The sequence below is a fragment of the Panthera uncia genome, chromosome E3, assembly GCF_023721935.1.
Source record: "Panthera uncia isolate 11264 chromosome E3, Puncia_PCG_1.0, whole genome shotgun sequence".
Classification (NCBI taxonomy): domain Eukaryota; kingdom Metazoa; phylum Chordata; class Mammalia; order Carnivora; family Felidae; genus Panthera; species Panthera uncia.
This window is the reverse complement of record NC_064815.1, coordinates 32268697-32285505: the sequence shown is the minus strand read 5'-3', so window position 1 is coordinate 32285505 and position 16809 is coordinate 32268697. Positions and strand designations below refer to the sequence as shown.

At 60.5% G+C, this 16809-nt stretch overlaps 1 long non-coding RNA gene across 1 annotated transcript in view; it reads left to right on the top strand.

Annotated features, from left to right (window-relative positions):
• The first annotated feature begins 1408 nt into the window (after window positions 1–1408).
• Window positions 1409–16809, top strand: part of LOC125928602 (uncharacterized) — a 33740-nt gene continuing 18339 nt past the window's right edge. The window contains exon 1 of the long non-coding RNA XR_007459722.1: window positions 1409–3601. This is a non-coding gene — a long non-coding RNA (uncharacterized LOC125928602). The remainder of the gene's footprint in view (window positions 3602–16809) is intronic.

Below are 16809 nucleotides of genomic sequence, written 5' to 3'. Positions count from 1 at the left end.
GACGCTCTTCCGATCTCAAATTGGTCCGTAGCTCGCCGGCCCCGCCCCCACCCGCCCGTCCGCCGTCCTTGGCCCTCTGGCCCCGCCCATCCGCGCGCTCCCGCCCGCCGGCCCCGCCCCCGCGCCGCCATTGGCACGCGGGACGAGGCTCCGCCCAGCAGGGCCCCCTTCCCGCGCCGAAGGGCGCCGGGCGGTGGTGTCTCCACCAGCGGGTCGTGGCGGGGGCCAAAACCCTGTCCTCACGTCCACACGTCTGGCCGCCCTTCCCCCGGGCGCTCGCTCGTGGGCTCGACCGTTGCACGTTCCTTGAGCTTCTGTGGCGGTCGGCCTGGAGGAGCTGGGCTGGCCTCCCCTGCACGCAGCCCGAGTCTGTCTGTCAAATGAAGATGATGTGGACTCAGAGCCTGGCGTGGTCACCCACAGCTGTGTGATCTTGGACAAGTTACTCACCCTCTCTGTTCATCAGTGTCCTCGTCCGTGAAAGGGAAGTAGAGTGAATTGAAAGTGCTAAGGACAGCAAAGTGCAACCCAGTATGTGCTTGTGAGGGGATGGGCAGGTAGATCCCGTCCCTGCCTGGCCACTCCTTTGGGGAAGCTTGTGTCTTTTATGACAAAGACAGTGCTCCGTCCTGGCCTCCTTGAGCCTGGAAATTAAGGCAACTGCCACGGAGGGCCCAGCGTGGACTTTGGAGTCTCCTAGCCACATTTCCTAATAGGCATTATCATGCTGTATTAAAGTGGAGGTGGGAACCCCAAGAACAGAGGAGGCTGGAAATGCTGTAAGTGCATGGCAGACTCGCCCCTCTCTGCACCCTAGGGCACAAGGTGCATCCTCTTGGCTCCGGCTTGTCAGCACCCTGGGGCGTTATTTCTGGACTCCTTGCGTTCTGAGAGAGAGGTTCCTACGCCTGGGATTCTGCCGTCTGCTATGCTCTGTGGGCAGACAGGCCCCTTCTGGCAGGCTGGGCTGGGCTTTTGTGGACAGGGACAGCTCTGGGCAGCGGCTTCCCAAGAGGCCTGTCCATCTGTTCACCTGATTGCCCTGACTCGTCTGTTTTCTTGTAATAAGGCCGGGTGGCTCACTCAGCCTCCTGCAAAGGCCTGTGGGCACAGGAGAGGCCTTTTGGAAACTGGTTTCCACCCTTGGGATAATTTACATACCACCCAGTTGGAGAATAATGGTGGGGCAGGAAGAGAGAGGTCACATTCTCCATCCCTAAAGGGCATAGTTTTCTGGTTCCTGTCACTGGCAGTGGGACACACAGTCACAGATGCCCTGCTTCCCCCCGACTCCCATGCCCCGGCACCGGGGTGGCAGGCCCACCAGGGTCCCATGTAGATGCATGGGGACTATCAGCTCTTTTCCAGGTTTCCAGAAGCCTCGAAATATTGTGCATTTTCCTCCAGTAAGGCCAGAAAGCCTGACTCAAACATAAAATGACAACTCAGCTGTACTGAGTTGACTTGTGTCCCCCTCAAAAGATATGTCCGTGTTCTAACTCCTGGTGCTTGTATGATTTTATCTGGAAACAGGGTCATTGCAAATGTGATCAGGTGAAGAGGAAGTCATCCTAGATTATGGAGGGGCCCCAATCCAATGATAGTGTACCTTCATAAGAAGAGAGAATTTGGATACGTCGACTAGGAGACAGACACAGGGGAAAACAACATATGAAGACGGATGCGTAGATGGAGGTGATGTGTCTACAGCCAAGGAACCTGAGGGTCACCAGAGCCACCAGCAGCCGGGAGAGAGAGGTGGATTAGAGTCTCCCTCAGACCCTCAGAAGGGATCGACCCTGCGGACCGCTTGAGCTGAGACTTGGATTTCCAGAACTGAGAGATGGTAACTGCCTGTTGTTCAGGCTGCCTGGTTTGTGGTGCTGTGTTACAGCAGCCGCAAGAAACCTATACATCAGGCCGTTCAGAGCTTCTGGTGGGCAGGCGTTCTCTGCCTCTGATTGGCATGCAACGGCAAGGGAGGTCATCACTGATTAATGCTTGCAACACAGTGTGATCTGTGAAACCTTTTCCTAAGGTGGTGGGGGCGGTCCTTGGAGAAAGAATACTAAAGGGGTCCAGGGTGGAGAAAAGGAGGGACCCATAACATATGGTCCTGGAAAAGCACTGCCAGAGCCCCAAACTTACTGCTCCTGGGGGCCTGGGTATTGGAGAGAAAATCCCCCTGGTACTGAAGGGCATCCAGGAAACAACACTTTCTTGTGGCCTGGGGGGGGGAGGGTGCACAGGAAGGATCCAGGGGCTCTGGAGTCTGACACTTTCTCCTGTCCCTGATACGTAAACTGGGGTTCCTGCTGCCCAGTCCCTAGAAAGGCAAGGGGTAAAGGGAGAACACTGGGTAGAGGGGGAGGGGCACAAGGAAGCCCTGTCCCCACCCCACCCTCCGGGTGACTGGTGGCACTGGCTGGACCTATGGTGGTTTTTCCTGTCCTGAATGACTGTGGCCAGACTCTGGCCCCACTCTACAGATGCAGAAACTGAGGCCGAGCTCTCACCATTGCTCTGGAGGCATGGGAATCACCACAGAACCAGGGAACCAAGATTCAGTCTTGTACTGTTGGCCACCGACCGAATGGCCTGAAATAGGGCACTAGTGGTCCAAGAAGTCAAAGAGGTCTCAGTCGGCCGTGCTGGCCCCTGACCAGGGCACCCAGGAACACACTCCAGTGACTCAGCAGTGACTCAGGAGGAGGCAGCAGATGCGGAAACCGCTAGTCCTCTGCCAGCTAGGGAAGCAGCCCCGGGTGGTGATAAGCAGCTGGGGCATCCGAGCCCCTCTATCCGGGAGGACCCAGAGCCGGGAACCCAGAAGGCCTCCGCACAGCCGTTCTGTGAAGGCAGGAAGGACAGCCTGGCGGTCCCCAGCTGGGCAGCCCTGAGCCACGAGCCCCCGGAGCAACCCGCCCCACCAGGTGCCCACATCACAGAGGGGGTGGGAGGGGGTGCTTCGAGGCTCAGAAATGAGGACACTTGTTCCTAATCCACACAGTCAGACGGCAGACATATGGGCCTCGGTTTCCTGTATGTGAAATGGGGCTAAAACCAGCCCCACGACCTGGGGAGGTTGCGTGGTGGAGGCCACGCGTGGAAAGCGCAGCGTGAGTCCATCTTCCGGGCGCGCTCCATTCACGCTCCGCCCCCGCTCCACGCTCCGCCCCCGCTCCACGCTCCGCCCCCCGCGCCGGGCGCGCTCCGTTCACGCTGTGTGCGTGGAAGCCATTGTCGGGCTTACCCACGACTGCTCCGCCTCGAAGGCCGGTTTTTTTTCTATCCTGTGTTTCTGAGTCAGGTTTTGCACGCGGTCTCCGATGCTCTGTGAGCCTCAGCCTCTCACGGTGAGAAGTCTATGAAATGACGGGACGCAGTCGCACCGACAGCCAGGAGGCGGGAACCGCCCGAGGGTCCTTCAGTGGCTGAACGACAGGTGGTACGGCCACGCCAGGGGCGTTAGCCAGCCGCGGAAAGGAACGCAGCCCCGGCTCACGCTGCCACGTGGATGGACGTCGAAAACGTGACACCGAGTGACGGAAGCCAGACACAAAGGGCCACATCTCATGTGCTACCGTTTATTAGACCCACAGTAAGTAAACCCATCGGAACAGAAAGTGGATTAGTGGTTGCCAGGGGCTGGGGTTGGGGGCGGGGTAGGAGGAAGAATGGGGAGTGACTGATGAATGGGTCTGGGGTTTCTGATCAGGGTGGTGGAAATATTTCGGAAATGATAGAGGTGATGGTCGCACAACATCGTGAGTGTACCAAATGCCTCTGAATCGTTCGCTTAAAAACGGTCAGAATAGTTACGTGTATCTTACCACACACACCAACACACGCACACACACAAAATAGGATTACAATCCTCCCTCCACCCTCCCTCCCTCCCTCCCTCCCTTCCTTCCTTCCTTCTTTCCTTCCTTCCGGTGAAGTACAGTTTGTGAGTGGAGGACAAGGACAAGAAACCTGCTTGGAAGCATCTGGAACGGAGTGGGAGGGCAAGCCAGGCCAGGAACTCCCCAGGATCTGTGTCCCAGGCCAGGAAGGTGGCTGGGTTGAGCCTCCTGAAAGGCCGTCCCAAGACCTGTGGGCGCCAGGAGAAAGGCCAGGCAGGGCCAGCCTCCCAGATGCTGGGGCGGAAGCCAGAACAATGGCATCCCCTGCGTTTGGACCCCTTCCAAAGAGGTTCACGTTTTCCACGGAGAGAGCACTCACCACAACTGGAAGGGAGAAGAGAAAGCCAGAGGCCGGGTTTCCCAGCTGTGATGTGTGCTGTGCCGCCAGCCCACCGCCCGCTCCCCACAGACACCTGGCTTGTGGGTCCTGGCCGCGGGAAAGCCTCAGGAGCCCTGCTTTCAGGTTGGCCCGGTGGCGTTGGCCGTGTGGCTTGGAGGCTGGGAGAGATGCCATCCAGCAAGCTCCCCGAGAGGTCCACAGGGCGAGCCAAACACTGACCCAGCCAGACTGACCACGTGAGCACCCCTCGCTTGTCTGGAACCACCTCGCTGGCAGCCTTGCCTATCCAGAGAGCCCCTGGAACCAATAAGTCAGCAGGGATGGGCCGTGGCAGCCGGGGATCCCGCCCCAAGTCCCAGCCTGCAAGCCTCGTCTCGCTCAGAGCCTCCTTACTCCTTGCCTGACACGCGGCACTGACAGGGCTGGTGTCCGGGCCCCAGGGCTCATATGAGAGGAGCCTGGAAAGCAATCACGGACACTCTCCTCCCCGGGCGGGGCCCCTCAGCCCTGCCCGTCTGCCCAGCGATGTGTCACCTGGCGAGCGTTGTGCAGAGAGAGTGTCGCGGGACCCAGGGCTCATGCCAGGCTTCTCCCGCCAACTACGAGCCCTTGGGAAAGTCGTGTCACCTACGGGGGCTTTATGCTCGCCAAGCCCTGCTTCCCCATTTTACAGCTGGGAAAACTGAGGCTCCGTGCCACAACCCCGGCACATCAGAAAGCGGGAAGCTGTGTCCGGTAGCTCTCCTCGTGGCAGGAAAGAGACTGTGCACAAGCACAAGTGTTAGCACGAACACACCCGACCTGAGCCAGACGGCCGATCTTCGCAGCTCACGAGAGAACTGTGGCTCCTTCATTTCACAGACAAGGAATCTAAAACCCAGAAGATGAAACCGCTCGCCCTGAGTCCCGAGCCAGGGAGCTGGAGACAGTGTCGCCCTCGTGGCAGGCACCACGGGGCCACTGTGTGGTGAACAAGTCATCCTGGCCGAAATTGAGGTCCAGCCTTTGCCTTCGGCTTCGGGGAGATCTGCATCATGTCCGATAGACGTGTCTTTGTTTAGTGCGGGGACCAGTCACATCAGAAAGTCCAGCCACGTGATTTAGGTTGGGGGCTTTGGACCACGCCGCATCAGTCCACCTGGTAACCATGTCGGCAATGGACCAACCAATCAAGCCTACGTCGTGGAACCCAAAAAAACTGGGCACCGGGGCTGGGGTGGGTGCCCCTGCTTGGCAACACTCTGTGCATTTTGTCACACGTCAGTGCCGGAGGGCCACGCGTCCTGAGCGCAACAGAAACTTTCCCCGTGGACCACCCCCATCCCCACCCCGGGCCGCCGTCTCCTGTGACGTATCTGCTTTCGTGACTTCCGTGAGTTCTCCTAGCCGGTTTTGGAATCTCCGCGTGGTTTGTGGAACTCTCCCACCTTGCAACTGGTGAAGTGAGGCGTGAGACCGTCTCGGGGCCGATGCCAACTCCCCTTTCACACTTGGGTCTTGCTAATCCCCACACGAGACAGATGACCACCATCCCCGCGTCAGGAGGGAAAAAAGGCTCAGAGGGTTAGGTATAGACGCAAGGTGTAAACCCCTGTCTCTCAAAATTTCTGGTTTGATTCTCTCTGCCGTGCAACCCCCCCAAATAACGTATTTTTAAAAGACCAACGGGTGACGCATTTGTTGCTGAATAGTTAACCTCCCCCAAAACTCAGTGGCTTAAGACCACCTATGCCGTATCTGTTCGTGGCTCTGGGGCTGAGCAGCGTGGGCTCAGCTGGGTGGTCCTTTGGTGGCTGGCAGGGTTGTACATGTACCTGCGGTCACACGGCAGACCCACTGGGCCATCTGGACAGTCTCAGATGGCTGGTGCTTGGTGCTGAGCCGGGGCCACACTCAGCTGAGTTGGGTCGGCTTCTTCCCCAGTGGGAAAGAGAGCTTTTAAGCCCTGAAGCGTGAACACTTGCCTGCTCGTGTCCCATTTAATAATGGGTCCCATTGGCCAAAGCCAGTCATGGCCAAGCACAGAGACAATGGGCAGGACTGAACAAGGCACGGACACAGGGGAGTGTAGACACGGGCTGGGGCTACGTCAGTCAAGATTGAGCGGACTTCCAAAAGGGGAAGAGATTCTTAAAGTCCTGTGCAGTCCCTTCCTCCCTGACAGGCGCAGAGGAGGAAATGGATGTGAGCAGCTGGGATGAGAGGGTCTGAGAGGGTTCTTCCCCACAGCTCGGGAACCTCGCCTCTGTCTCCAGGAGCAGCGGGAAGGGGACTCTGGCTTGGTCTCTGGCTTCAAGCTGGTGACGAAGGCTGGCCGGGCAGCTGTTGGAAGGATGGACTGTCAATCACACTGTCCCTGTGCTTGGGGAGAGAAGGCTCCTTTCTCGGACCTTGGACCTTCGGAAGCAGGCCAGCAAGTGTGGGGAGGGATCACGGCCTCTCGCCGGGGGCCGTGGGAGAGGCAGGCTCTCCCTGCCCCCTCCTGAGCCCTGCCAGCTGCTCCCAGGCTTGGGCTGTCTGGTGACACCGTTCCCCTTCCAAGAGCTGAGACCCTTCAGCCGGGCAGCCTTCCAAGCCTCAGTCTCCCCGTCTGCAAACAGAGGACGATCTTGCTTCCCTCCCTGGGCGGGTGCCAGGGTTACGCTAGAAAGGGGATGTTCACAGCTGAAACCCAGCTTCCTTCCCTCACTGTAAGCTGTTTCCCCATGCGATGTGCCCAAGTGCCTTTGGGGGCCTGTCACTCACCCCCCAGCCACTCCGACTGTGCTTTGCCTGAGTAGAGGCCAGCCACTGCATCCCCACGTGGGAGTCCTAGGGGCCCAGGTTCAAAGTGGGGTCAGACAGTTCTCATTCCCTCACACACTGTTTCCCTGGCCGGGGTGGGGCCCAGGGAGTCAGGGTCTCCCTCCCCAGGGTGGGCCGCCTCTTCTGGGAAGCCCTGGAAGGAAATGTTAGCCCCACAGGGCTGGTGGAAGGAAATGTCTCCAGCAGGCTGCCAGGAACGTGGGGCAGACAGGGAGGGCTGTGCTCATGGCCTGAGCTTCTCCTCCCCGCCACCGTCTGTGTGAAGGACGCTGACCGTGCCAACCCCCCACTGTCCCTGTCCTCCTCATCTCTCCCGGAGGCTCAGGGAGGCAGGGGTCGGGGCAGGAGCAAGGTGGAGGCTTCTGGAACTGTGGCCAAGATGATGGCATTATCAGGGTTGGGCCCTTGACGGGTGCTCTGTGCATGTTTCTGGAACAGACGTCATCATGCTCTCCAGGAGCTGCCCAGGCTGGCACAGGCCTGCTCCGGCCACGTGCTCACAGTCACCCAGAGACATGGCTCCGGTCACTCCCAAACTGAGGGTCAGTTCACCCCGGGTCACTGGCCAGGATGGTCTGGCTAGATCCCTCGGCCTGGATTTTGTTGCCTGCGGGCCCAGGAACCCTTTCCTCCCCAGATATCCCAGCTGCTCAGCAGCACGGACAGGGGGCGGTGGGTGAGTGGGCAGCCCCACTGGGCTCACCTCCCTGCCTGGCCTCACTTTCTGCTCTCGGATTCTGTGTCTCCCTCCCTCTGCCCTTCCCCCACTCACCGAGATCAGTGAGGAGGGAATGTGCTGGAAATGTGTCCCAGTCTGAGGCCGCTCCCCGCCTGGCACACGTGGGATGCCCAGCCCTCTCCTGTCTTTGGGGGTGGCTAAGAGGGACTGGCTTTATCTGGTGGGCACTGAGGGGGACAGCCTTCACACAGTTCCTCACCAGCCCCTGAATCATCGGCAGCCCTCCCAGCTGCCAGGGATCCTTCACCTTCTGAAAGGCAAATTGGACCTGGCATCCTGCTGCCAGCAGCCCTTCCCTGCTCCCACGGTTCCCAGGGTTCCCGGGGTGAGGGCCAAACTCCTCCGCAGAACGTGCAGTTCCCCCCTCCCTGCCCCCTGCCCCAGCCACAGCCCCTGCTTCCGCCCCAACCTGCCGGCCCCAGCCACGCTGGACCACTTCTGGCTCCAGGGGGAGGGCCAAGGGTTCCCTAGGCAGGAAGACCCCCATTCCCTCCTCCGGAGGCGAGGGCCGCGTGTTCCTGCTCCCCCCCGACCCCGCCCACTGCCTGGTCTGCACTTTGTGCTGCTGGGCCTCTCGCCTGGACCCTCGCCAGCCTGATAGGGAGGTCTGCCCGCCTGGGTCCTGGCACCCTGGCGGGTGGGTGTTTGGTGGGTGAAGGAGTTTACTCCAGTCTGCGTGGCGCCCGGCCTAGCCGACAGACTTGCAAACAGATCAAATAAACCTTGATCCTTGAAGGTCCACGGTGCCTTCCTCTCTCAGTGCCTGGCACACAGCAGACATGCAGCAAATACTAAAGCAGGCGGGATGAACTCAGTTCGTGAGAGCACAGAGAAAGGAGGGGCTGACCCCAGGGAGCGTCTCAGCAGGGCCAGGCGGGCAGGCCTGGGGGACGGGACACTGCTGGCGGGAAACGGCTTGTGTAAGGCGGTCAGCTGGATGGGGGGAAGGGCATGCTCTGGGCAGGCTGTGCGCGTGCGTCTAGAGGGGAGGGCAGGGGTCAGGGCCAGAGGTGGGGGGGTGGTGTGCCAAGCTGGGGCATGGAGGGAATCCAAGTGAGTCTCTTGGGGAGAGAAGGTGTGTGTTTACACTGGCTTTTAACCGAGGATCACAGGGCAGCATGGGGAGGACGGGCCACGGTGCCTGACGTTGGATTCATAGAGCCGGGATGGAGACGAGGAACAGGACGGATGAGTGCTGGCCTCCCCTGGATCTGTCCTTCTCTTCCCCCCTTAGCAACGGAACTTCCCGTTTTTATTGCGTCTAAGACCACCGAGAATAGATTAATGTTTCCCAAGCTCCTTGGCAGCTGGGTAGGCTAGTGAACACCTTCTGACCAATGGAATACCAGTGGAAGTGTCCTCAAGTGAGGGGACACCCCCTTCCTCCTTCCTTCCCGTGGCTCGAGTTTGTGTTATGGCCGGAGCCCGAGCAGCCTTTTTGGGCCGTGAAGCCTTGTGTTTGGGAGTGTGAAGCAGTGAGAAGAGTGTGGGTCTTTGAAAATCATGCAGCCGCCATCTCTCACCTGCCCTGTTTCCCTGGGGGCTTTGGAAACTTCGAAAGTGTTTGGGTTACTGATATTTTGGGTGTTCTCAGTCTCCAGCCGGATCTAAAGCCAATGAATGGAAGGATGGAGGGGAGGTCTCAGGTTCTAAGGACTCTCCTGAGTCTTAGCGGGGACAGGGCAGTGAGAAGAGAGAGCCAAGGCCGCCTCCGAGGTCCTGTGGGAAGCGGTGGAATACTTCACTCTGCATGCGTTGGGCCCCTTCCGTGTCTGCTGCGAGGATGTACAGGTGAATGGCCTGCTCTGTGCGGGCGGCTCACGGTCCGGCGGGACAGACGCGCGCCAGAAGGGCTCTGCTGGAGGAAGGGAAGCCCCTCGCCCAGGAGTTGCTAAGCGCTTCTTGTGTTCGTTCCGCACAGTTACTGAGCACCTCCTGTGCACCAGATGCTGTGTTAGGTCTTGGGAGCGGCAGTGAGCCTTGCGAACACAGTCTGGAACCAAGGGAGTCTGACAGGGGAGTCACACGGCCATCAAATGATCTCAGCGTTGAGTGACAGGGCAGTGGAAGTGGCCGAGTGCCACAGTGCCACACAGGGTGAATCCTGTGCCGTGAGGGTATCATGCCAGGGGCCAAAGGAGGCTCTGCAGGACCTTGTGACACCCCTCCCCACGGGGTAGACGTCTCAAGGGCTCTCTCGGAGCAAAGCCACTTCCCCAGCGAATCTCCCGCTTGTTCCTGGCTGCCCCTGACCTTGGCCGTGGCTGACGGCGGGTACCCCTGGCCGAATCGAGTCTGGGCCCACAGGACAAGGGGGCAAGGCCACGCAGGTCCGACTGAGATGGTGGCTTGAGCTGTCACGGGCAGGGACGGACATGGGGAGGAGAGGACAGACGTGGGCCGTCTTTAGGAGGTGAAAGCCTCAGGGGGTTTTGTTGACACTTTGGAGATGGTGATAGGGGAGAGGGAGAGGCTCAGAGGGCACCCCCTCCAGGCTTCTGGCCTGTGTGTGGACGGAAGGGGGGGGTCCCCAAGGGTGTGCCTGCATGGGAGGAGAGATCTGTGTTCTTTACAAAGATTTTTGAATTGGGGTAGACTATATATAACAAAGAATTTATCATCTTAACCATTTTCAAACGCCCGGTTCGGGGACATCAAGCACATTCACCCTGTTGTGCGGTCACCACCACCGCCGTCTGGTTCCAGAACATTCCATCTCCCCACAGAAGACTCTCTCCCCCTCATCCCCTCCCAGCCGGGGCACCGCCCCCCAGCCGTGTTTGTGTTCCCGTCCCTGCCTCGTTTCGGTGAGCACGATGTCCTCCAGAGGCGCCCGTGTGTTAGCGTGTGTCAGGGCTCCCCTCCTCCGTCGGGTTGGAGAGGAGCCCGCTGTGTGCGTAGACCGCGACTCCTTTACCTGACAACAGACACCTGGCTCCTTCCGCCTTCTGCGTTGCGGGCGCTGCTGCTGTGGATGTGAGTGTGCAGACACCTCGTGCCCTGTGTCCCTGGGTTGAATTCTTTGCTGGATCCCGTGGTGGTTCTGTTTACCTACTTGAGGCGCCGCCAGACCGCTCTCCAGAGCAGCGAAACCGCCTTACGTTCCCACCGACCGTGCACACGGGCTCCCGTCCCTCCACGTCCTCACCTGTCACCTGTGGCTTTGATTTCTTTTTGTAGTGGCCATCCCAGTGGGGGCGGGGTTGGTGAGCGTCATTTTGGGCAAGCTGAGGTGGATGTCTTGGGGACGTCCCCAGGGCGCCAAGGAGGGGGTGACTGGGTGGCCGGGGAGGTACGGGTGCCGTCATCCACGCAGCAGGAAAGATGAAGGCTGTGGTGTGTGTGGGCTTGTGGGAGCAGAGGACAGGGTTTCCCAGAGGTCTGCAGAGCAGGGATGTGGGGTTTCAGGGCAGCCGAGGAAGGGGAGGGGGTCAGCAGTGTCACCTGCTGTAGAAACACCCGTGGGGTGAAGACAGGGACTGAGGCTGGAGCAGAGAGCCTCCTCTCAGTACCCAACAGGGGGAGGGAAGGTCAGACCCATGACAGAGAAGTCAAAATTCCACCAGCAGTAACCAAATAAGGACAGGGGTGCAATCGTTGACCACAAACTAAAGCGCGGAAGATTCTGGAAGCATACACGCAGAGCTTACCCCTACCCCAGGCCTCCGGAAGCAAAGAAGGAAGTCCACAGAATTCTGCGAGACTTTGTCGGGGCCTCTCCCGATTTGTAAAGAACTCACTATGGGGGTAAATGGAGAGGGGGCAGTGAGAGAAATATTCCAGAATGTTCCGGGGGGCCCTGAGACCTGTCCCCCCCCCCCCCCCCCCCCCCCCGCTACAGGATGCACTTTCCTGGAGCCCTGAGTGCCCTGCTGGGGGACAGTCAGAAAACCTCCAAGTGGCTCTGGGCAGAGGAACGGCGTCAGATGCGGGATGAGCCCGAGAGCGGCCTCAACCCTACACTGCAGCTCGAGGACGCCCACCCATGATATTTACCGAGTACCGACAGCGGCTGTTTCTAGGGAGAAGGTCTGTGGACGATGTGTCGTGTTTGATGTGAAGGGAGTGGCCAGAGAGCCGGGCGGGAGGCAGAGGTGGGCAGGACCCGGGTGGGGCGGCGGGGGCCGGACAGCTCCCGTGTAAGAGGAGGATTTCCCCCAGACGCACCCTAGGGGAGAGAGGACTCTGCCCTCCACCTCAGCGCTCACAGGGTGTCCCATCCCACTGCGCTCTCGGTGACGACAGCCTGGTGCGAAAGCAGCTTGAACGCCAGCAGCTGAGGCCGCCGGACCCGGCCAGGTGAAAGGATCCCTCCATTTATCTGATGTCACTCCTGCTTGGGCACCGCTGCAGGAGGAGAGCCTCCCACCGCGAACACCGGGGGGGGTCCCTGTGAACCGGCCTTCAGAAAATCACTTCGCACACATAGCCGTGGCCACGCCGTGCGGAGAGGGACCCCCGCGGCCGGGCAGAGGCCGGCACCCCTGGAGACCGGCGTGTTCATGTGAGTCCTCGGCGCTCGGGAACAAAGACCGCATATCCCATTCGGATCTTGACACGGCCAAGGACTCTCAAACAGCTGGGGCACAAGTGAGGAGGATGTGCGTTGGAGAAGTGCGTCAAGCGGCTCACACGGAGTGGTGTAGACGCCGGTGGGAGCTCGTGGAACCCGCGAGCGGCATACGTGACCCTAATTACGTGTGTATGGTCCACTAACGAACCACTTACCGAGGAGCTGAGATCGGATGATCCCATCCACCCCTGTCAGAAGTCCCTATTTTCACACTGGTCACACGTTTTCCATTTTGGGGTCTTCTCCATGGAAACCACATAGCTTAGCATGGCTTGAGTTTACGGTGTGCGTGTACGTGTGCGTGAGCTTTTGTGTCTTTGGGTGTGTGTTCGTATGTGCAAGTACGTATTTCACGTGAGCGTGCGTTTGTGCGTTTGCCTGCGTTCGTATGAGAGCATGTTTGTGCGTGTGTGTGCACGCACGTGCATGTCTGTCCGCGTGTGTCTGCCTGTGGGTGCACAGCACGTCCGGGGGGGGGGGACGGCTGGCTGGGGGTTCTGCACAGTAGCCCCGGGCCTGGTGGCTGACTGTGGGGTGAGGACAATGAAGAGAGACGGGCCCAGGCCCAGGTTTCTGGCTCGGAAAACCGAGACGGCATCGCTGGATCGCTGGACGGGGGGCAGGTTAGGGGGCAAAGGTCACTGAAAGCCGGGCCAAGCTGAGCTTGAGGCCTCTGAGACACGTAGGTACAGACGTCCGTGTCGGTATTTGGGGAGTGTGGGCATTGGGGACGGAGCCCTGGGGATGCCCGCGTCTAACAGACAGACAAACATGGGTGGTGCCCAGCCTGGTTACAGGCTGGGGGGGGGGGGCGGGCAGGAGAAATACCGTGTGAGGGAGGGACCAGATGCGGGGGTAGGGCCATCGCACCAGTGCTGCCAAGGGGGAGAGCCCTTGGCGCTGAACTGGGCCTAGACGGAGGGCGGGGACGAGGCCACCATCAGCAGGGGCGGCCGCGCCGGGGCCCCGACCCCAGCCACCCCCCTTCCGGGCTTTTATTCTTTCTGAGCCGCCGGCCGGGAAGGGGAGGGCTGAGGAAGCAAGCGGCCAGGCTGGGAGCCTGAATGGCAGCCCCGGGGGCCTTGGCACAGATCGCACCCTCTCCTTTGAATCCCAGGCTGTTCTGGGGCTTAATTAACGGTGAGCTCCGGGGCACCCCGCTCCCTATTCAGAAAGGACTCCATGGAAACTCCAGAGGCTCTTCAGGCAGGCTCTGGCTAATGGGGCCGCCCCTCTGCGCTGTCCGCAGCCCGGCTGGGTTCCCAGGATGTGAGTGGAAGGCGCTGGCCAAAGGCCATTGGCTGGTACCCGAGCCCGGAACGTGGAGCGGTTCCTCCTCGTCGTTCGTGCCCTCAGCCCAGTAGCAGGTGCTAAAAGGAACCGGGGATTCGGATTCTGACATTTTTTTCCATATTCCCTGGTGACTTTTGAAGAATCTCGTCAAGAAAATCATCTTGGCAAGGGCCTGCGGGTAACTCTCAGTTAAGAGTCTATAAGGAGGCCCACGTGCTCCTTGCGGGCCAGGCTGGGCACTACTTTCAAATTCCCGAGGGTCACAAACCAACCAGTGGCAGAACAGGGAGCGGGGCGTGTGCACGTGTGTATCTCTGTGCCTGCTCACGGATTCACATGTCTGTCTACCCCTGCTGGCCGGGGCCCGAGGCCGGGCCGTACTCCGTTCCCTTGCCAGCTCCAGCTAAGGAACTCCCCGGGAGGGTCTCCCCCGGAGGCTGCTCTCTGCGGGTGGACCCCAGCCTCTCCGAGGACACGCAGGGGCAGGCGTGTGGCCGGGGAAGGTGTCTGATGCGCTCTGCTCTCTGCCGTCACAGACTCCTTAAGGCCCAAGCGGCTCCTGCACAAAGCGTGAAGCCTTCCAGACAAGCCGTTTGCCCAGACACGTGGTGATGGGGCGCGAGGTGGGGGCTCGGGCAAGGCCAGAGCCGGCCAACGAGCCCCTGGAGGGGCTCCGGGCAGATTCCAGCAGGATCTAAGGGCCTGGCAAGCAGCCGCACGCAAGCAAAATCTTGGGGAAGATTTATTCCCCAGACATCAGCTGTCTTCTGCCTCCGGATTCGTGGATTCCTGTCAAAGATTCCTTCCCTGCTCCTAAAGCAAAAGCCGAGTAGAATTTGGGGAAACACCCCCAGATGAAAACACATTTTCAGTTCCTTTTTAATTTTTAATGTTTTTATTTTTGAGAGCGAGTGCAAGCACAGGAGCAGGGGAAGAGCAGCTAGAGAATCTGAAGCAGGCTCCTCGATCCCAGTGGGACCGTGACCTGCACCAAAATCCAGAGTCGGACGCTCAAGCGACTGAGCCACCCAGGCGCCCCTCACGTCTTCGTTTCTTGACGCTCGAGTCCTCTTGGGCCAGCAAGGAGAAGGGAGGAGGGGAGGCGGGAGAGGAGGGAGCCGCGGGCGGGCGGCAGGGCCTCTTCCCTCCGGCTGGCCCTCTGCACCCCAGCCGGTGCGAAGCAGAGGCCCAGCGGCCCCGGAAAGTGAGGTTTCTGAAGCACACAGCCTGGGCTACAGCGTCGCACCCCTGGGGGCAATTCAAAGTGACAGGATTGACTCGGCAAACAAGACAAATACCCTGCGAGACAGCTGTTCTTTGCAGCGCAGGGTGAAAACCTCATCCCTTCCGAAGACTCCTGTGTAAACGACGCATAAAGTTACAACGATCTAAATACACGTGCCGAAGGCCAGCGGGTCCACCGCTTCCTCCCCTGAGCCACCTGCTGGTTTCACGTTTTAACTCCCAGGTGGGACTTCTCGTTTTTAAGGACGCTTAGCCGGCGGGGAAGTGGGGCTAGCGGGCCCTTGGGAACGTGGCAAGGTGGGACCCTGGAGGGGCAGCCCGCCGGACCTCCGGTCCTCAGAGAATCTCTGAGCCACGTGGCAGCAGGTGCTCCTGCCGGAGCCACAGCAGGGCTGTCATTTAAGCTCAGTTTAAATTGTGTTCGGATCTCGAAGGGTAGCGGGCTTTCTGCAGAGGGTATTTATTTCTCGAAATCAGAGACAACGGCGTGCTGTGCTCACCCTGGCAGACGAGCTAGGCCGGTCTCCCTTTTCCTAACGCTGTGGGTATATTTGCCAGGACAGAGGTTTCTGGTCTGTCTGAAGGGCCAAGAGCACTTGTCAGGACGACAGTGGACGTTCATGGGACAGGGCACAGCCAGCACGTGCCGTCGGGGCCATGGGTCTGTCTCTCAGAGTCCCTCCCTCACACAGAGAGGAGCGAGCAAACAAAACCCCCTAAAAACCCCATCGAGGGGCGCCCAGGTGTCTCAGACAGTGAAGCTCCCGACTCTTGATTTCGGCTCAGGTCGTGATCTCCCGGTTCATGGGATCGAGCCCCGCATCAGGCTCTGTGCTGATGGTGTGGAAGAAGCTGGTTGGGATTCTCTCTCCCCCCTCCTCTCTGCTCCTCCCCCACCTGTGCCCTCTCTGCCTCTCTCAAAATAAACTTAAAAAAAGCCATTGAGCTGCCCAGTCAGCGACCTCCCCACTGGGAGGCCTGCGGGGCTCCTGGTCTTGGCGGTCTCCCTCTCCGGACCCTCGCCTGTCCACCCTGGCGGGGACCTCCCGGCCCGCACTCCTCCTGGGTCCCTGGGCACGGAGACCCGCAGCTGAGCTCCCTGGAAGCCGCCTGCCACTCGGCTCGCCCCTCGGCACAGCCCTCACGCGTCTACTTGCTCGTGTCTGGGCAGCCGCCCGGTCCCGCCCCGTGCTGTTCCCACTAGCACTGCCCTCCCTGCCCTCTTTCTCCCCGGAGCGTGCCTGCTGGGTGGGTGCGAACCGAGGGCCGCCGGGGGCCGTGACACTGCCCGGACTCCTCTGTCGTCATCACCCGGCACCTTCAGGAATGCCACAGGACAGCCTGTCCCCGGCTCCCGGGCTGGGGTCTCTCCGGCATCCCGGGCGGCAGGAGCAGCATCTCCGTGGCCAGGCCGGGTCAGCCCCCGTGCGTCCCGGTGGGGGACGGCGCCGCTTCGGGAGGGAGGGGCCGGGGGGGGGGTGGCGGCAGCCTGGAAGCCTCGCCTCCCCTCGGTCAGGAGGCCCGGCTGTGGCAGCACCGGGTCAGCTGGGTCAGGGCCGGGAGATGCGGCTTCCGCTTCTGCACTGTGAGGGTGGCCGGGGTGGGGGCAGGGCACATTTCTCTGTCAGCCCCCAGCCGGTGTGCGGGTGCTGTGGTGACAACCAGGGCGCGGCGAGCCGCACATGCCCCGGACTCCCCACGGGAGGGCACGGACCTGTGCCTTTGGGGCGCTTGATGCCTGAGGTCGCAGTGCCTGTCTCCTTTCTGCTGGATCCCTTTCCCCTCCCCTGCCTCCCTGGAGTGGGCCCCGAGGCCCCATGTGGGCAGCGGCCCCCAGCTGAGCAGGCACCGGGAGTCGGCGCTCCAGGCCCTCCTGGTTCTGCAGGCGGGGAAACCCAGCCCCACG